At 37.4% G+C, this 22175-nt stretch overlaps 1 long non-coding RNA gene and 1 pseudogene across 1 annotated transcript in view; one reads left to right on the top strand and one right to left on the bottom strand.

The window, feature by feature from the left end:
* The window catches only part of LOC144333466 (uncharacterized), a 123483-nt gene that overhangs the window by 24437 nt on the left and 76871 nt on the right, over window positions 1–22175 (top strand). The gene's annotated exons all lie outside the window — the stretch shown is intronic.
* LOC712520 (chromatin modification-related protein MEAF6-like) lies at window positions 1155–11964 on the bottom strand (annotated as a pseudogene).

Here is a 22175-nt window from a genome sequence, read left to right as displayed (position 1 = left end):
AAAGGATATGGAATCAGCCTAAATTGTCCACCAGCAAATAAATAGATAAAGAAAGTATGATATGTATACACAATGGAATACGATTAAGCCATAAATAAGAAGGAAATCCTGCTATTTAAAATAACATGGGTGCACCTAGGGTACATTATATTAGGTGAAATAAGTCAGAAATAGGAAGACAAATACCTCACAATTCACTCATATGTGAAATCTTAAAAAGTTGATCTCATAGAAATAGAGAGTCAAATAGTGATTACCAGAGGCTGAACTGTTGTGTGTTGGTGGGGAGAAGGGGCAGTTGGGGAGATGTTAGTCAAAGAATACAAAATTATAGTTCAATAAAAGGAATAAGTTCAAGGGATCTATTAAACAGCATAGGGACTAGAGTTAATTACGATATGGTGTATTAAAATACATCATCATATCAGAGTAAATACTAAGTGTACTTACTACAAAAATGATTATGTGAGATAATGCATCTTTAATTAGCTAGATTTGGCTATTTCACTATGTATATATACTTCAAATCATCATGTTGTATAAAACAAATACATAAAATTTTATCTATTTAAATAAATAGATGAAATACATAAATAAGTTTGAAAAAATTATTTCTCACTCTTCTAAAGGCTAGAAGTTCGAGATCAATGTGCTAGCAGTTTCAGTGCTTGGTGAAGGTTTGGTCTTTGCTTTCTTTTTTTTTCAAAGCCTGTGAAATTTTATTTATACAAAAGAATAAAAATAGCTATTTAAAAATGATTGATTTAAACGTGTTTTTCCATTTTTCCTGTTCCTTGAACATGAATCTGCTTCCAACTCAGAAAGATTTAAGATAGGTAATTACTAAATACTTCCCTTGCAAAAAACCAAAGAGCCAAATTTCCCATTTTACTTATGATAAACCAGATTATTTTCAGTTATGAATATTAGAAACTACATGAAAGAGATGATCAGATATGTCAGCAGGAAGGTATGAGCTGTACAAAGGCATTACAAAAAGACCCCAAAGAAAATAAGATGATAAAAACAAGAGAAAAATAAGAAAACACAAAGCAATATAAGAAAATGCCAGATATTTACAGCCTTCATCTGAAATGTAATTTGTGTTCTTCTTTCAACATAAAACAAAACCAGAGAACATTTCTTGATGTGTATCACAGATGAAGCTGGTACCAGCCAGTTTAGGGGGAGACATTCGTGCTAAGAAGGGAGAAATGTACAGTTAGCAACTCGCTGGAATTATATACGTCTTGATCTTCCTGCAGTTCTATTACTAAAAATGACATAAAGTAAATGATCCAATGTATTATGGAAATGACTTGTTTGTCACCACATTTAGAACAAGCTACTCAAAGTCACAGGCACTGAGTCTGGGAGAGCAGAGGTGGATGGCCACGAACTCAGGTGAAGGATGTTTATCTTTGTGAGGTCAGAGAAGGGAAGCAGGGCTCTACAACCTGGAAACTTCTGCACGAATGTATCTTCTAACAGTCAGCTCATGGTTTTTTGTTTAACCTCAGATCAATCCTATGCTGGTTTTTTATTCTTTCACTTTTTATGGCTGCTGTGTTGACTCCCTGAGGAAGTAGAGGAAGCAGTCTTCTGAGGTTTCATTCCCCGCACAGATCCATCCAGATCCTCAGGGTCCTCCTGGCTGGACTCATTTTCCTGATTGTGGAAGTCTGAAGAAGTGTCCCTTTCCATCCCACTTCTTGGCTCTTTCTTTCCTTCCTTCCTTCCTTCCTTCCTTCCTTCCTTCCTTCCTTCCTTCCTTCCTTCCTTCCTTCCTTCCTTCCTTTTTTTTTTTTTTTTAAATTTCCACATTTATTTTTCTTTCATGTGCATAGAAAATGGCAGTGAAGCGTCCTGTGAACGAGGCAAGGAATGGGCATGGTGCTGCAGTACCAGCCTGGTCGTTGTGCTTCCAAAGTACACTATGCATAGTGGAGACAAAGGGTGTTGCAGTTTGTTTTTAATTGCTCGCAGTTCCTTGGGCTTCCCATTTGTTTTTGAAGTTGTCAGTTTCTTCAAATCTCTTTTCAAGTGACACACTGCATTACAAATGATGGCACTTAACCAATGTGGCGTTTCCATATTTATATCAACAAAAGAAATTTACAAGACATAATAGCATACAATCTTGACATTTACTAATAGCAATAAAACATGGGCATCATTTTATTTTTTCTGTACAAACTATCAGAACACGACTTTATTCACATTAAAAAATCATCTTTAATTTGATTTGACCTACACATCCCCATTTCATTTCACCCATTTCTCAAACCTCTCATCACGTCACCCACACCTTCACCAGGCTACAGAATCTACAAGTAATTAGATGTAACACCTAAATAGAGCTTAGAAAGTCCTCTCCCAAATGTTTCATCACTTCCTTGATAATTCCTTAAAAAAGAAAAACAAATGCACTTCACTCATTCCTTCCACTCACTTTCACATTTCAATCATCAAATCAGCAAGATGGACTTTTCACCTCAATCCGAACAAAGTTAGAAAGAGTTCCTCTGTGGGGCGTCTTGATGCTGCACCTGTGATTCTGGGGACCCTGGGTACTGTTCTGCTCTATAAGAAGTTCGTTTAATGGAATAAAAGTCTACATAATTTGTGATTGATTTCAGTCCACACTGTGTTGACTAATCAGTAGAAGCTGGAAAGTGAACTCGGTCATCAAAATAAGGGTCTTCATAGCTATGAGGAGACTGCAAATACAATCTGTATGATTCAAAGTTATTTTGTTGGAGTCATCTTGACTATAATACAGCTGTCGATGCTGTAGTTGTCTATTTAATTCTTCTGCTGGTGAGGAATATGAACTGATGTAAACTGGCGAAGGTTTGCTGGAGCCTGACTGAACGATGGGTGACGTCTTTTGGTTGGTGGTAGACAAGGAAGGACATGATTTGAATCAGTCTCGCTCCATTGTCGACACAGGTGTAATAAAATGGTTCTGATTCCACCCATCATTTTTATAAATGCTCCAGCGGTCCTGATATTGCCATAATGTATTCAAGACCTGGGCTACTGCCTTCACTACTTTTAGAGATGATCTGTTGCCCCTGCCTTTGGTTATGTTCACCAGCTTCTCTATGTCTCCCAAGTCAGCCAGGGCTTTGGTGTTCTCCATGTTTTTGCTGGTGACCTCATGCAGAGCACAGCAGATGGCTGCCTTGGACTCATCAGACAAGACACTGGGACCGTTGCTGCAGGGAAGATGGTTGACCAGGTCTCGCATGGCATATTTGCCTATGAGCTCCTTGTTGCGAACATCTAGTGTCATATTCCTCAAGGCAGTTGCCACGGAAGAAACAACTCTATTGTTATCCATTCTCAGAAGTTCCACAAGGATGGGGAGCCCCTTTTATTTTCGGACAGCCACCCGGATGTATCCTGCAAACTTCCAGTTGCCAGCAGAGAGGTTCTGGAGAGGTCTGGCAGAGCCTTCCAAGGTGGCTGGGTTGGAACTTTCTGCTAGAAGAGTCAGATATAGCTTCACCACTGATGGGTGCCACAGCATCTCAACCCCTTTGGGGGACTTTGACAGTCCTGGGATAGGACCAACTCCATCCCATTGATCTTCTTGCGGAGTCCTCTTTTACTTTTTCTTCCCCCAGAAGCTTGGCTCAGAGTCTTTGCTGGGAAACTTTTTCTAGTAAGTCATCACATTTGTTCAGTCCCAGTAACCGGGCCTGGGGCACCTCCAGCTCCAGCCGATAGGACAGGTTCCTCAGGGTGCACACGCAATTCTTCACCATCTTGCTGTCATAATCAGATGTGTTCATACACGTGTAGATCACATACAACAGCGAGTCCACTAGCCCCTCTCAGGACTGCATTTGCTTCTGAGCCTCTTACCCCATGGAACTGAGGTTCCTCAGGCAACCTGTCATATTACACAGAATTAGTGAAGTCTGAAATTTAATTTTATGGCCATCATGAAGAGTTATTCCATCCAGAATGTGGAATGATCACAGAGTTTGTTAAGGGTGAGAGAGCATCATGAATAATCATCATTTTTACAGCATCACATGAGGATAAATTTCAAAGACCTCCTGTGAAAAGCTCCCTTACTTCTGCATCAATAGATTTTCTCAACAGTCACAACAAGGCAGGTATCCCACCAACATTCTTCATTGCTATTTTATTTTCATCTGTAGACTTGCCAAAAATGATGTTTCAAAGGGCACCACAGGCATTCTTCTGAAATCCCAAAACTCTGTGGCCAAAAGGTCAACCAGAGGCTTGATTCCCCCTAACCTACACACCCTCATCTTCACGTTGTTGTCACCAAGCAACAGGTGCTGTAGATAGGCTGCTGCATTTGCCTGAACAGATGGGAACTGGTGCTGAAGCATGTGAATGACCTTAGGCAACTCAGGATCATGCCAGGCAAACTCCCTGGGGTCCTTCTAAATGCTGTCTATTGATGGGAATCTTGTGGTACCATCATCAACCGGCACTGCGTGCTGAAGCCTGTTATAATTGCACTCTTGCACTTGGTATTGTATGGGCCTGTAGGGCTCTGCATAGGTAGCTGTTGTGTTCAGAGCATAATTATTTCTTTGGTATATAAGGGTACTTCGTTAGCTGTACATCCTTTGTAGATTTCCAATACCTACTGCTGGCTCCCTCTTTTAAATGAGCTAGTCCTGAACTCTTGCTAATGCACTTAATGCAGCTGCTGAGGTAACTGAGGATTTACTGAAGAGCCTCTTAGCTTCCTTAAACTTCTGGTTCTTTCTATCATTTTTGCTATAGGAGTTTTTTTGGTTGGTCAGATACCGATCCCAGTCAGGAGTAATATTGCCATACATCTGGATGTCTTCCAGGTGGCTTCCCTCAAAAGCATAGGTCTGTCGCTCCAAGTTTGCCAGTGTTTCCCATGAAGGCCATGCCCTTATGACTTACCTCCTAAGGGCCACATCTCTTAATGCTTTCACATTGGCCACCAACACATGAACTTTGGGGACACATTCAGACTATAGCATATGCTATTCTTATATTTCATGTATCACTCTTGAGACTGCACATTCCACCATGCCTATAACTTAAGTGTAGCTTGAAATATGATGGCTGGTGGACTAGCTCTCTGAGAAACATGCAGAGGATAAGAAATTACTCTATTTTTCTCACTCTCTAGACCTAGGATCATTCTAAAACTGAATGGAAAATAGTTGGGTGATGACTATATTCCCCTTTCTAAAGAATTCTAAACATGCTTGAAGATAACTAGTTAGAAAACAAGACTAGAATGGAAGTGGATGAAACCATAACAGAGACATATAAAAACCATTTAAAGTTCTTAGAGAGTTTATAACGAAGTCTTAAAAAGCAATTGCAACAAAACCAAAAATTGACAAGTGGGACCTTATTAAACTAAAAAGCTTCTGCACAGCAAAATAAACTATTGACAGAGTTAAACAGATACCCTTCAGAAGGAAAGAAAATATTCACAAATCATGCATCTGACAAAGGTCTAATATCCATTATCTATAAGGAACTTAAGCAATTCAACAAGCAGAAAACACATAACCACATTAAAAAGTGGTCAAATGACATTAACAGACACTTCTCAAAAGAAGGCATGAAAGTGTCCAGCAAACATGAAAAAATGTTTCACATCATTAATGATCAGAGAAATGCAAATCAAAACCACGGTGAGATACCATCTCACACCAGTCAGAATGGCTATTAATAAAAAGTCAAAAAACAACATACTGGCCAGGCTGTAGAGAAAAGGGGACACTTATACACTATTGGTGGGAATGTAAATTAGTTCAGCCACTGTGGAAAGCAGTTTGGAGATTTCTCAAAGAACTTAAAACAGAACTACCATTTGACTCAGCAATCCCATTACTGGGAATACAGCCAAATGATAATAAATCATTCTCTGAAAAAGACACATGTACTTGTGTGTTCACTGCAGTACTATTCACAATAGCAGAAACATGGAATCAACCCAGGTGCCTGTTAATGGTGGATTGGATAAAGAAAATATGGTACACATACACCATGGAATACTACACAGCCATAAAAAAGAATGAAAGCATGTTCTTTTCAGCCACATGGATGCAGCTGGAGGCTATTATCCGAAGGGAACTAAAGCAGAAACGGAAAACCAAATACCTCCTATTCTTACTTATAAGTGGGAACTAAACACTGAGTACATATGGACATAAAGATGGGAACAATAGCCACTAGAGACTACTAGAGGGGGGGAGGGGGAAAAAGGGTTGAAAAACTACTTATTGGGTACTATAGTTACCACCCGGGTAATGGAATCATTTGTACCCCGAGTCTCAGTGTCATGCAATATACCCATGTAACAAACCTGCACATGTACCCCCGGATCTAATATAGAAGTTGAAATTCAAAAACACTTCTTTGAATAAGTGTTTTTTTTAAACCCACTTTCCCCTCTCTTTCTTTCTTCTACTTGTTTTACTTTTCACAAAGACTTAAATGAAATATTTTAAGTTCTTGTCTTTCATAATGAAAAGTAATTTTTTCACTTTTTTATTATTTCAAAGTTAATAATTTTAAAAATGTATTTAAACGTAAAATTGAAGGTTGTGTGATACTCATTATATTTGTTCAACTGAGGCCCCATGCCTGAAATTCTGTGTGTGGGAAGAACACACTGTCAAAAGGGTAGAATAACGAATCACTGTGGGAAGGCTGAAAAATTGTCTGAATCTATCAAAATGTCACAACCAAATTAAGGTTTAATTAAAAGCTAAAAAAAAAAAAAAAAAAACCTTGGTGTTGAATCCCACAAAATCGTTTTAGAAGATTACTCTTTGCAATATTAGTACTCAGTATTTTAGCTTCTTTCTAATCCACATTACAGACCTGAATTTCAACTATGATGGATGCTTGCCTTTTTGTGAGAATAGGATACTGGAAATAATTTCATAAGTAGAGATTTAGTATGTTATCCACCTCTGATGGGATGCTCTTGACTCAGCTGGTCAATAAAACTCAGAGAATGTTCTCTGGGTAAGATTGGGGGCACTTAAACAATATAGTAGCCTTGCCATGAATGCTTTTTATTTTTCTCCTTCTGCCTCACTCTGTTCTCACCTATACTACAAAGTAATAGGATGGATCAATGCAATGACCATAAGATCATTATTCAGACTGCAGATTCCTCAATAGCAGGAAGCACACATCATCATATTTGTATCCCCTCAGCTTGCACCAGTGAAGGAGTAAATAAAATGCTAAAAAAATTCCAAGAAGAACAAAAGTCAGAATACAAAAAGTAAAAATACAAATAAGTATAATATTTAGCAATATCCCTCTTTACTTTTTGAATGGAATTGTGTTTTAATAAGGTCCATAGTATCCTCATATGATTTGGGGCATATCTGGTGAAACAACATTTGACACATTTTTGAAATGCCTCCTTCACTTGGCTTCTAAGATAATGCTCTCTTCCTTCCCTCCTCCTCCCTCCATCTATTCTCAGTCTCCTCTGCTGACATTCCCTCATCTCCCTGCCTCTATACATTGGAGAAGCCAAAGAAGTAAATCCAAGATTTCTTTTATTTTCTATTTAGTCTAACTTCCTTGATGCTATGAATCTAAATACTATCTACATGCTGATGACTGTCAAACTTATATTTCCAACGTGAGCTTCCCTCTTGAACTCCTGATTCTTAGAGGGAAAATTGACTACTTAACATCTTCATTTAGATGTCTAACGCACATCTTGAACCTACCATTTCCTAACCAGAACAGTCTTCACCTTTCAATATGGGACAACAATGTTCTAGTTGCTAAGGCAAAAAACTTTGTCGTCCTTAATGTCACAATTTCTTTTTCTCCCTCCATTCAAACCCACAGCAAATTCTGTAGTATTACATACAAAATATATCTATCATGCATTCATTTCCTGTGTTTTTGCAGTAGACTTTTGACCTCACCACTTGGACCTTGCAACACTAATGTCTTTTCTCTAGATAGCAGCAGAGTAGTGTTGCTAAAATATGTTTACCCGTGACAATTCTCAAATCAAAACTCTCTAGTGCTTTTCCATAGCATGCAGAATGTAAACCAAAGTCCTCATAGTGGTTTAATTTTCCTATTGATCTGGGCCCAGTCTTATCACTGATTTCCTACAACTTTCTTCTTTGCTCACTCCACTCCAACCATACTGGCCTCCTTTCTGTTGTTCTAGAGTAATAGGTAAGCTTTTACCCAAGGCCTTTTTACTTGTTCCTTTGGCTAGAATTCCCCCCTCAAGTCTCCATATAATTCACTATGTCTCTTCCATCAGTCATACTCAACATCCGCCATCTTGAAGAGAATATCCCTAGACATCCTTAACTAAAAGTACAACTCTTTCCCTTTCCCTAAACACTAAAAAAGTTACTATCCCATTTTCCTTCTTTATTTTATCCAAAATAATTTAGCAACATCTAAAATGGTTTACTCACTAATCTTGTTTGTTGCAATTTTCCCACTACATCATAAGGTTCATGTCATATGGCTGTCCTAGGGTAAGGCCAGCAAGGCATCTAGGTTGCAAAATTTAAGGAGACAGTCACTCTCAGGTCATGCAAGTGCATTCATGCTTGTCACAACCCTGCTTTCATAAAGGCAAAGATTTTAACTTATTTATTAACTGATACTTTCAAAATGTCCATCATAGTGCCTGAGATATGGTGGAAGTTTACTAAATACTAGCTTAATGTATCTTAGATACTTAATAATAATTTTTAAAAACCCCAGTATGTGCCAATTAGTAACTGCTGATCAGTATTGGAATTTAGTAAGAACTTAATCTCCAGTGACCCACTTTGGTTAAGTTCTTTCACATTAACAGGTTGTAAAATGCCTGGTAAAATACAGAAGTTTCTCCTTTTTCTGCATATGTTTCAAGATCACCAGTGGATGCTTGAAACCATGGATAGTACCTATATATACTATGTTTTTTCTTATATGTATATCTATGATAAAGTTTAATTTAAAAATTTGACACAGTAAGACATTAACAGTAACTAATACTAAAATAGAACAATTATAACAATATACTTTAATAAAAGTTATAAAAATAATAAAAGTTGAATAAATTATAAAAATAAAAGTTATTTGGTCTTTCTCTCTCTCAAAATATCTTTTTTTTTTTTTTTTTGAGATGGGGTCTCGCCTTGTTACCCAGGCTGGAGTGCAAAGGCGTGATCTTAGCTCACGGCAGCCTCCATCTCCTGGGTTCAAATGATTCTTCTGCCTCAACCTCCCCTCCCAAGTAGCTGAGATTACAGGTGCCCACCATCACGCCCAGCTATTCAAAATATCTTATTGTAATGGACTAACCTGTTTCCAGACTGTGGTTGACCCCAAGTAACATAAACTACAGAAAGAAACTGTGAATAAGGAGGGACTGCCGTATTAAAAACTCACCGAGCTGGGCGCGGTGGCTCATGCCTGTAATCCCAGCACTTTGGGAGGCGGAGGTGGGCGGATCATGAAGTCAGGAGATTGAGACCATCCTGCTTTACACTGTGAAACCCTGTCTCTATTTAAAAAGAAAAAAAAAATACAAAAAATTAGCCGGCCGTGGTGGTGGGCACCTGTAGTCCCAGCTACTCAGGAGGCCGAGGCGGGAGAATGGCATGAACCTGGGAGGTGGAGCTTGCAGTGAGCAGAGATCATGGCATTGCACTCCAGCCTGAGCAACAGAGCGAGATTCCGTCTTAAAAACAAAACAAAACAAAACCAAAACTGACCTATATAGGCATATGTTTACACCCAGTTCAGAAATGGAGTTGATAACAAGTAATTCCTTACCCCCTAAATAGCTACCTAAATCTCCCACATTCAAAGATTATACAACACATAACTGCATTGACCACAAGTAAAATTCAAGGTGTTTACATTTTGTTGAGACATAATATATGAGTAAAAAAGAATAATTTTTGCTAGTGTACTGAGAAAAACTAGGGTATGATATTACCAGAAGAAAAGTGCAGAATGTTTTTTAAGAGACTTATCTAAACTGCAAAAATATAGATTTGCAGGGAAACTATGTGGACACAAGTTCTGTTGTATCCTACTTACATATCTGGCATCCTACTCAATATCCAGTTGGGAGAAAATTATCAGGGTAAACCCTCTGAAGAAAGGGGAAGGTAATGATTAACTGAGGGAGCCTCTGAGGACCTGTGGCCTCAGAGTTTTTCTCTTTGACTAGTGTGAACCCTGAACACTGAAAGGATACATGCTTCCCAGGTAAGAGAGAAATCTGTAAGAAATACAGGCATATTGACCAGGCATGGTGGCTCACGCCTGTAATTTCAGCACTTTGGGAGGCTGAGGCGGGCAGATTACCTGAGGTCGGGAGTTCGAGACCAGCCTGAACAACACGGAGAAACCCCATATCGACTAAAAATATAAAATTAGCTGAGCGTGGTGGTGCATGCCAGTAATCCTGGCTACTCGGGAGGCTGAGGCAGGAGAATGCTTGAACCGGGGAGGCAGAGGTTGTGGTAAGCGGAGATCGCACCATTGCACTCCAGCTGGGCAACAAGAGTGAGACTCTGTCTCAAAAAAGAAAAAAAAGAAAAAGAGAAAAAAGAAACGCATGCATATCTGAGAGATACTGCAGGTCCAGATACACGCCACACGATAAAGCAAATATTGCAATAAAGTGAGTGGCATGTTTTTTTTTGTTTGTTTGTCTCTCAGTGCAAAAAAAAGTTATGTTTATACTATACTAACTAGTCTAAGTGTGCAATAGCCTTACATGTAAAAAATGTACATACCTTCATTTAAAAATACGTTATTGTTAAAAATGCTAACAATCATCTGGCCTTCAGTGAGTCATAATCTTTTTTGCTGGTGAGAACTTTGCCTCAATGTCGATGGGTGCTGACTAATCAGGGTGGTGGTTGCTGAAGGTTGGAGTGGCTATGACAATTTCTTAAAATAATACAACAGTGAAATTTGCATTGGCTGACTCTTCCTTTCACAAAAGATTTCTCTGACACATGTAATTTTGTTTAATAGCATTTTGCCCACAGTAGAACTTCTTTCAGAATTGGAGTGAATCCACTCAAACCCTGCCACTGCTTTATCAACTGAATTTATGTAATATTCAAAATGCTTTTTATCATTTCAACATTGTTCCTAGAATCTTCATCATGAGTAAATTCCATCTCAAAAAACCATTTTTGTTGCTCATCCATAAGAAGTAACTCTTTACCCATTAAAGTTGTATCATGAGATTGCAACAATTCAGTCACATCTTCAGACTCCATTTCTAATTCTAGTTCTCTTGCTGTTTCCACCACCTCTGGAGTGACTTCTTCCATTGGAATTCCTCAAAGTCATCCATGAGGGTTGGAATCAACTTCTTCCAAATTCCTGATAATGTTGGTATTTTAACCTCCTCTCATGATCACACATATTCTTAAATGGCATCTAGAAATGATAAATCTCTTTCAGAAGATTTTCAATTTGCTTTATCTAGATCCATCAGAGGAATCGCAATCTATGGCAGCTATGGCATTACAAAATGTATTTCTTAAATAACAAAACTTGAAAGCCAAAATTACTCCTTGATCCATGGGCTACAGGATGCATGTGGTGTTAGCAGGCATAAAAATAATATTGCTTTCGTTGTATATCTCTGAGATCAGGGCTCTTGGGTGATCAAGTGCATTGTCAATCAGCAGTAATCTTTTGAAGGAAATCTTTTGTTCTGAGCAGTATGTCTCAAAAGTGGGCTTAAAATATTCAGTAAACCATGTTGTAAACATACGTGCTGTCATTCAGACTTTGTTCTTCATTTAGGGAGCGCAGGCAGAGTAGATTTAGTGCTGGCTTTATGTTAAAGTCGCCAATTGCACTAGCCCTTAATATGAGAGTCAGCGTGTCTTTTGAAGCTTTAAAGCCAGGCACTGACTTCCCATCTTTAGCTATGAAAGTCCTAGATGGCATCTTCTTCCAATAAAAGGTTGTTTCATCTATGTTGAAAATCTGTCATTTAGTGTAGCCACCTTCTTCAATGATCTTAGCTAGATCTTCTGCATAATTTGTTGTTTCTACATCAGCACTTGCTTCTTCACTTTGAACCAACGTCTGCTACCTTCCACCTTTTCTTATGCAGCTTCCTCACCTCTCACAGCTTTATATAATTGAAGAGAATTAGGACCTTGGTCTGGATTAGGCTTTGGTTTAAGGGGATATTGTGGCTTGTTTGATCTTCTATGCAGGCTACTGAAACTTTCTCCATATCAGCAAGAAGACTGCATGGCTTTATCATCACTTGTGTGTTCACTGGAGTAGCACTTTTAATTTCCTTCCAGAACTTTTCTTTTGCATTTACACCTTGGCTGTTTGTTGCAAGAGGCCTAGTTTTAGACCTATCAGGGCTTTTGACAGGCCTTTGTCACTAATCTTAATCATTTCTAGCTTCTGATTTAAAGTAAGAGCTATGGGACTCTTGCTTTCACTTGAACACTTAGAGACTATTGTGAAGTTATTCTTTGGCCTAATTTCAATATTGTTGTGTCACAGCAAGTAGGGAGGCTTGAGCAGAGGGAGAGAGATGAGGCTGGTCACTGGAGCACTCAGAACGTGCACAATATTTCTCAGTTAAGTTTGCGATTTTATATGGGTATGGTTCATGGCATCTCATAAAAAGTACAATAGTGACATCAAAGATCACTGATCACAGATCACCGTAACTGACATAATTAATAATAATAATAAAATTTGAAATATGAGAATTATCAAAATGTGACACTGAGACATGAAGCGAGCACATGCTGTTGGAAAAATGGAGTCAGTACACTTGCTTCATGCAAGGTTGTCATGGACCTTCAATTTATAAAAAAAAATAGTATCTGTGAAGTTCAATAAGGCAAGAACCATAAAACGAGGTATGCCTGTGGATAGAATCCATGAAAACATTTTTGAATAAACTTGAGAAAAAGTCAGGAGAAGAAAATTCATCACAAGGAGAATTAACTGACAGGGAAGATATTTGACCAGTAGTTCCACATGAACTGTTGGAGGAACTATTTTCTATAGTTCCACATGAAATGTTGACCAAACAAAGCATCTATTAAAGCTCAACAAAGTTGTAGTGAAGTTCAAAGAAATGATTAGAAGATAACAAAAGAAATGAAAAGCAAACTGGATTATTTCTGTGGGGAGGGATAATATGTAAAGTATTCCAGAGGCAAAGCAATGTTACAAGCCATAGGGAAAATTAGACTATAGTGCAGTTATAGTCAGGGTGATAGTAGAAAGAACTGAGGAAATTTTGCAATCCAAACAGGTAAAGATCTAGTACAAAATATAAATGATAAACATTATAGGTTTGAAAGATGAAGAGTATCCAGCATAAACCTAAGTAATTTTCCTTATGTGCATAACCAAAACATAAAGAATAATTATCGTAACATATATTGGAAGGAACCTTTCCCAAAATAATATGTGACTCTGTAGATGAAAAGAACTTTAGGTTTCGCAGTAAAAATATTGTTACAAAAAATTAACACAAAGAGATAATCCTGTAAATCTTATTAAAATTCAATAATGAAGAAAAAGTTCTTAAAATATTCAGGCAGGAAAACATAGTCATGTACAAAGGAGAAAAAATTTCTCCAGTGAAAAAGATATTGTCAGAAGATAGTGGAGCAATAAAAGATCTGAGTAACATGATGCCTTTAGATACTTTTACCATAAAGGTGAAGATGTACATTCTGAATCACCAATTCAGGGACACAGCACTCTTGAAATCCTACTTGATCAGATCCAAATATTCAAGAAATAAATCGGAACAAAGAACTCAGATATATTAGTTTCATATTGCTGCTATAACAAATTACATAAACTTGGAGACTTAAAACAGCACAATTTTTTAAAAAATCATCTAGTGTTGGAGTTCAGGAGTCCAAAACAAGTGTCACTGTACTAAAATCAGGGTATCAGTGGGACTTCTGGAGGGTCTAGGGAAAAAGCAGTTTGCTTGCCGTTTCCAGACCCTAGAGACTGACAACATTCCTTGACTCATGGTCACTTCTTTCCTTTTCAAATTCAACACCATAATATTTTCAAATCTGTCTCTGACTTTTACATTATTAGCTTCCTCTGTCACATATAAAGACCCTGGTGATTTAAATTGGATCCACCCAGATAATCCAGGATAATTTTCCCATTTCAATATTCTTAATCACATCTGGGAAGTTCTGGAACATAATATAACATATTCACAGGTTCTGGGGATTAGAATGTGAATATCTTCAGGAGTTATTCTGCCTACCACATCAGTTACAGGGAAACCATGGTAAAGGACTGATGTAAACATTAAATCTGTCTAAAAATAGAAATAAGACATATATTGTATAAGTTCAGCAATAAATTAGAATATACATAATATAAATAGAATAGAATGTACATATAAATTTTGAACATATAAAATATAATTTTTTGATAAAATGAATAAGTAAAATATTTTTAAACAATTGAGAGATATACAATAACAATGTAAACAATGATTGTCTCTCAATGGTGGGATTTTGTGACTTTTATTTATACTTTTCTTTATTTTCCCAATTTCTATAACAGATATATTTGAAATCAAAATAAACATATACTAAAATGAAATAAGTTATCTTCAAACACACACAGTTATATATACAAACATACATAAATCCATCATATAAGCACTAGTCCAGACATTTAAAACATCCCTACATTGTAGATATAAACAAAAAAAGAATAATGTAGAATTATAGTAGAATGATTTATATTCCTTTGGGAATATAAGGACATATTAAGGACACATGCATGCATATGTTCGTTGCAGCACTATTCACAATAGCAAAGACATGGAATCAACCTAAATGCCCACCAATGGTAGAATGGAAAAAGAAAAACGTGGTGCATGTACACCATGGAATACTAGCCATAAAAAAGAATGAGATCATGTCTTTTGCAGGTACATGGATGGAGCTGGAGGCCATTATCCTTGGCAAACTAATGCAGGAATGGAAAACCAAATACTGCCTGTTCTCACTTATAAGTGGGAGCTAAATAATGAGAACACATGGACACATAGAGGGGAACAACACACACTAGGACCTGTTGGAGAGTGGAGGGTGGGAGGAGGGAGAGGATCAGGAAAAACAAATAATTGGGTACTAGGCTTAATACTGGGTAAGGAAATAATCTGTACATCAAACCCCTATGTCACAAGTTGAACTATGTGACAAACCTGCACATATAACCCTGAGCTTAAAATAAAAGTTAAAAAAATAAATAAATGTTAATAAATTAAAATAAAAAAGAATAATGTAAAATTAAGTATTTTATATAAAATTTAAACCATAACATCAAACATTTTTTGTTTTTTTTCTGATTTGATTTTTTAAACATCTCTTCATTTTATTAAAATTATCTTATTAGTTTTAGTGAAGTTTGTATTAAAAGCAAAAGAAAGGGGAGAAATGGGGAAAGTGTGAAAAGTCAAATGACTCCTGGAATAGAAAGACATCAGAGAGCGCAAAGGGACATCTCTGCAGATAAGAAGATAAGAATAGATGACTCATGTAGTTTAATCACCTAATTCTCTTGCTTTGCATCAGGATTCATAAAGTGGGTGATACACAATTGTCATGAGTTGGGTACTTTTATTTAAAATTTATTGGTGTATAGATAAGTCTCTATTAGACAGTCTATTTGAGATACAGGAGACGTCAGATGTATGTGTCAACTAGCCAATATCCTACTATCAATATGGTTCCATGAAGAACACATATTCTCACACAACTGACTCTAATGAACTATCCCAGTTCAAGTCTCTATTCAGTACCATAGTACCTTAACAAATAGCTACATTCCTTGGTTCCATTATCATTCACTAGGCATTGGTCAATAAACAAGTGAATTATCAATGACCAAAACGAAAGCTTCTGTCCTTACAGAGCTAATTTGTACTGGGTAGGAAAGGCTACAAACAATAAATACAGTAAATAAATAATTTAGAATATATTAGAAAGAGGGAATTGCTATGGGTTAAAGAAAGGAAAAGTAGGTTTGAATAATGGTGCCAAGCAGTGCTGGGGTAGGGGAGGAATTGGAAATAGATTGCAGTATGAAATGGGGTGGTCAGAAGGTGATATTTGAGCAGATTTGAAGGTTATATTATTGCTAGACAAGAAGCTATCTGGAGACCATAGCAGGCAGAGGATACAGATACAGAAAAAGATTCAAAGTAAAAACTGCTTGGGAAGTGATGTCAGCAAGATGGCAAACTGGGTGATCCCAACTCTCACCCCTAAACAAAAACAATGATAAAATCAAATATTTGTGGAAAAGGATAGCTCTGGGAGAAGCCCTGAGGCAGTTAGGGGGCAGCAGCAATCCATAGGAGTGCAGAGACCATGAATGGCTAATAGAAAGGGGTGGGAAGCATTTTTTATGTGTTGTCCCATCCCCCAGACTGGCACAGTGCCACAAGGAATCCCCTTGGTCACTGGTTCCCTCATGGGGGAACAGGGAGAGTGGGTGGACCTCAGCAGCCGTTGACACCAAGAATTCCAGTGGCCCTAACTACCATTGCAAAGGACTTCTGCGGTCTCTGACATGGACCCCAGCTGCTGCGTCACTGACGCCACAGATGCCAAGTACCCCCCTTCCCACACTGGACTCAGAGTTGCTGGAGTTGCAGCCAACGCCAGGCTGCACATGCTCATGCCTGAGAATAGGAACCTGCCATAAAACATGTGCCTTTGCACAGTTCCTGTCACTTAATGGTGCCACCACTTGCATGCTCAGGTGTCTACTGGACCATGTCTGCACTACAGCTGTGCACATATGACCAAGGGACCAGACACCTGCTGAAGGTAAGCATATGCACCCATTGAACCACGTGCCCATTGTAGCTTTGCCCAGTGCCCACCAGACCTGATGATTATGTGCCTGCCACCTCCATGGCACATGCTCCAGCATGCTCAGTAGACTAGGCATTCACTGTAGCTGCATGTATACACACACACCCACCAGACTTAACCTCTGTGCCCCACCCCCGAGACAGCTCCCTCATATGCCTTTAGAACTTGTGTTCCTATGCATTACTGAATACATATCTGGATGTAGAACAACCACACACTTCACCCTACCTGCCCACAAAAGAAATTTTTTACCTACCAAGGCCAATTTGTGAAGTTTGGAAGGGACAACTGCTTCTTCAAATGTGAAGACAACACAAGGCTATAAGGAACATGAAAAACGAGGAAAACATGATACCACCATAGTCACCCAATAACTCTCCAGTAACCAAACCAAATAATGGATATTTTTAAATTGCTGGGCAAATAAGTATAAATAATTGTTTTAAAGAAACTGTGAGCAGTGAGAGAACACAGACAGACATCAAGTAAACCAGGAAAGCAATACATGAACAAAATAAGTTCTACAATGAAATAGAAATAATAAAAAAGAACTAAACAGAAATTCTGGAGCTGAAGAATACAGTGACAGAAATAAAAAAATACAATATAGGGCTTTAACAGCAGACTTGATCACACAGAAGAAAGAACAAGCAAATCTGAAGACATACATCATTTGAAAACATCTAGACAGAGGAGAGAAAAAAAGAATGAAAACGAGTAGAGAAAGTCTACAGGATATATGGAATATCAACAAGCAAATCAATGCATGCATTGTGGGTGTTTCAAATAGAAAACAGAAATGGGGCAGAAAGCTTACTTAAAGAACTAATGCTGAAAACTTCCCAAATCATGAGAGGAAAATTAACATACAAGATTCATGAAGTTCAAAAGTATTTAAGTAAGATCAACTCAAAGAAGACTATACCAAGCCACATTATAAACAAATTGTCAAGAGTCAAAGAGAGTTTTAAAAATTATTTTTATTATTATTATTATTGACTAAGTTATAATTATATGCATAATGTATGGAGCAAAATGTGAGGTTTTGATATATGTATACAATATGGCATGGTTAAACCAAGTAATTAACATTTCCATCACCTTATCTTTTTTTATAACAAAACATTTGAAATTTACTTTATTAGTTATTTTGAAATATACAACACATTATTATTCACGATAGTCACCTGAGACTATACCTGAGATCTATTACCCTGATAGGCAATAGATCTCAAAACCTATTTCTCCTGTCTATCTAAAACTTTGTACCCTTTGATCAACGTTTCCCACCCCTACCTTAGACTGACTGGAGGCATAATAATTTAAATAATTTAAATAAAATCAGATTGCTGTTTTGGTTGTTGTCCTGCAAATATAATGGCATAAATATATATTTTTCCTAAGCCTGAATGCAGTATGTCTCTTCTGGGTGTGCAATATTATTGACATGTCAAATGAATTAAAATTTTCTGAGGTGGCATGGGTTATAAATTTGCTATATTGATTAATTTAGTAGCTACCAGTTTTTTCTTTTTTAGTCTGTATTGTTTTGAACTTTGAATGTGACTTTGAACGGATCTAAATTTAAAGGAATATAGAACCAAAATGTAGAAAAGGTTTTCCCTCCTATCTGAACTTGATTTTTACATGGTTTAAACTTTCTTAAGTTACAGATGACTCTCAAGTTCATCTATTCACCTATCTCATCGTAAAGATGAAGAAACTGCAACGGGAGGTCAAAAACTCCTGTGGAATTACAAAGCACTTTTGTGATAGCAGATTTCTGGCTTCTGGCCTTCACTTTCATTAAAATATGATCCTTTTTTATTCCTGTGTCTCCAGGTTATTCAATTTTTTTGTTGTTGTTAAAATTCTTGAATGTATTTTTTTTTTTCTTTTTGCCTTTGATTTAGCCCCAACACACATCTTCTCCACAAGAATTTAACTCTGTTTCTTTGGGAATACAGCATCTTATGTGGGGTAAGATCAGGTCCTTTGCCATAAAACAGATCTACATTTAAATCCTAGCTCTACCACTTACTCACTATGTAATTTGGGGCAACTTATGTTTCTTAGTTTTACTGTTTTCAAGCTAATAATAATGACATAGGGACTTTGTTTTCTCTGAAGAAAAGGAGGTGTTGTATCAATTGATTAATGGTAAGAAAACAGTAAACTTTCTATAAAAATGAAGATGATTATCAGATATTATGTTAAAGAAGTTAAAGAAATTAAACATTTTACATAATGTCTTCAAGAAGAGTTTTTGTAAGCAAAACTTCTACAAAATTTAAACTAAAAAAAATACTCTGTTTCTTGAAAATGTAATAGTTGAATCACATACACATAAAAGGAATATGAATTTGGAAGCCAAGAGTAGAATTTTTTTAAAATTAAGAAGGATTCATTTGGAAAAGCTTTGTGAAGGATATGAGTTGAAAACCAGGTTTTGAAGGAAAGTGCAACAAGATTTGGCAGCCTAAAGGGTGAAGGATATTTTAGATGCAGTAATAAGGGAAATAGCTTAAAATGTTGACAAGGGTATGGATATAGCAGCTTTTTTGTTTGTTTGTTTTGTTTTTAAGGAGCAATTTGTCACTGTATGGTACCTCTTGCAAAATCTGTTTGTAAATTCATTTATACTCTCTTTCCAAAATTGAAGTGAAACTGTTAAGAGTAAAAAACTACAGACACTATAAAAAAAAAGAAAGACAAGAATTAAGTTTTTTTAAAAAAATAGTTAAGAGTGGAGATATTTTAATTCTAAATTTTCTGCCACAAAATATCTATTCTGTCCAAAGACTGCTGAGGTGAGAAGCTTTGTTACTTTATGATCAACACACTCTATTTTCTTCTCCACCTTAGTTATTGGTCCCTCCTTTTATTTTCCTTCTTGCTAATAAACATTTTGTGTTCCAAATTTTAACCTTTACCATATGGTAGAGATTTGGGGTTGAAAAGGCAATGTATATAACTTCCTTTAAATTCTAGTCACGAGAGGCCACCAGTGTTTAACCTGGACATTGTCAATTAGCTAAATTGTGAAGTAAGTGCACAACAAAGACATAGCCAGTTGAAACGTGTAAGCAAATTAATGAGAAGTTCAGTATTCTCTTTTGATGCTTGAGTGGCTGGTCTTCCTATGGGCAGTCTTCTCTCTTCCATCATCAGTCAAAACATGTGAGGTCAACAACTACAAAGTAGTATCTGCATTTCTCTTTAGTTGATTTTAATAAAAGTCAAGCCATGGTCCAAAAAGAGGTGTGTCCTCACTGGTAGAAATATAATTCATTTTGTGAAGAGCAATGTGGAAGACAAAGAGGTAGTCTGGGAAAGTTAAGAATTCCCAGTACCAACAGTATAAAAAGCGGGAGATAAAAACTCACTGCACACTAGAAAAGACCAGCATCTTCAGTAGTAACATTCTTGAGTCCTTACTATGCAGAGGAAGCTCTTCTCAACGCCAGATATAAAAATCTAAAACATATCTCAGAGCCTGGGGGAGATAAGAGAAATGTGAACAGGAACAAGAAAACAAAAAATAAGTCAAACAAAGAAACACCAAACAGAGAAATCTTTTGGGAACGTATTTGCCTTTCTTTCTTTCTTTTTTTTTTTTTTGAGATGGAGTCGTGCTCTCTTGCCCAGGCCAGAGTGCGGTGGCCGGATCTCAGCTCACTGCAAGCTCCGCCTCCCGAGTTTACGCCATTCTCCTCCCTCAGCCTCCCGAGTAGCTGGGACTACAGGTGCCTGCCACCTCGCCCGGCTAGTTTTTTTTTTTTGTATTTTTTAGTAGAGACGGGGTTTCACCGTGTTAGCCAGGATGGTCTCGATCTCCTGACCTCATGATCCGCCCGTCTCGGCCTCTTTGTCTCTTCTCAACCAGGAAACATTCCTTTTCCTCTGCAGAATTCATTTGATTTGATCTATTAAAAAGGACAGAGCTGATTGAAACAAGAGTTTAAGTGTGTCACTAGAAAGACCTTTCGATCTTTGGCTGCCCCAAGTCTGCTTCAGAACACTCTGTTCTTTCTGTCCTCATTTCTCACCAGTATTTCTTTATGCCAAAGAGTCAAGTACCGAAAGTAATTTTAAAATAGATGAGTGCAAGTGTTCCGGGACCAAACTGAGGTTCGGACTGCTGTTTCTCACCGCCCAATAACAAGATGCAGATGAAAAGAGTTTTTATTTCTGTAACCGGTTACAGGGAGAAGGCCTGAAAAATACCACCAGACCAACTCACAATTACAAAGTCTTCCAGAGCTTATATACTTTCCAAGCTATATGACTACGTGTAAGCCTGCATTCATCTAAAGACAGAAGCAATTAACTTCTTTTAATCTATAACCATCATTCTCAGCAAACTATCGAAAGAACAGAAAACCAAACACTGCATGTTCTCACTCATAGGTGGGAACTGAACAATGAGATCACTTGGACTGGGGAAGGAGAACATCACACACCGGGGGCCTATTATGGGGGGGGGGGTGGGGAGGGGGGAGGGGGAAGGGATTGCATTGGGAGTTATACCTGATGTAAATGACTGGTTGATGGGTGCTGATGAGTTGATGGGTGCAGCACACCAACATGGTACAAGTATACATATGTAACAAACCTGCACGTTATGCGCATGTACCCTAGAACTTAAAGTATAATAATAATTAAAAAAAGGGAAAAAAATCTATAACTAAAATCTGAGTCCTGAAGACCTTCCTCTGGAGTAAATTTACTTAATCTAAATGGGTTCAGGTGCTGGAGTGATTACCTTTCTCTTGTCTCCTGCTAAATTACGGAGGCCTGGGGAGTTTCTTCAGCTCCCTAATAAAACTTGTTTACTCCCAGATGGGTCCTGTTAAGAGTTAAGTCATTATTTTGTCATGCTTTAAGTCCCAGGAAAGGCCTACGCAAAATGCTTGGTGGGCTTTTGTTACATTTCAGCCTTTGCATAAGGGCACTGGCTCTTTCAGCTTTTAATGTTTTAACTTAACTACTTAGTCAGTACTGAGACAGTTGTTATGGAGGCCTGTGTGAAACCTGGCCTGCCACACAAGGTTAGGGAAAAAAATGGATTCAACCAACAGATTGTGTCTTCTCCCTAAGAAATCACTTTTGCAATGAAGAACCAGAAAGAAGCCTTTTTAAAATTACAATTTGAGGTGAGAAATTATTCCATTTAACTCTGAATTGAATGAACTCTGACACGTTTATACTGCATTTTCCAGCAATTTGGGATAAAATTTAATACTT

Source organism: Macaca mulatta, chromosome 12, assembly GCF_049350105.2.
Source record: "Macaca mulatta isolate MMU2019108-1 chromosome 12, T2T-MMU8v2.0, whole genome shotgun sequence".
Lineage (NCBI taxonomy): Eukaryota > Metazoa > Chordata > Mammalia > Primates > Cercopithecidae > Macaca > Macaca mulatta.
Note: the sequence above shows the minus strand (reverse complement) of the source record. Positions and strands in the feature narration are given on the sequence as shown.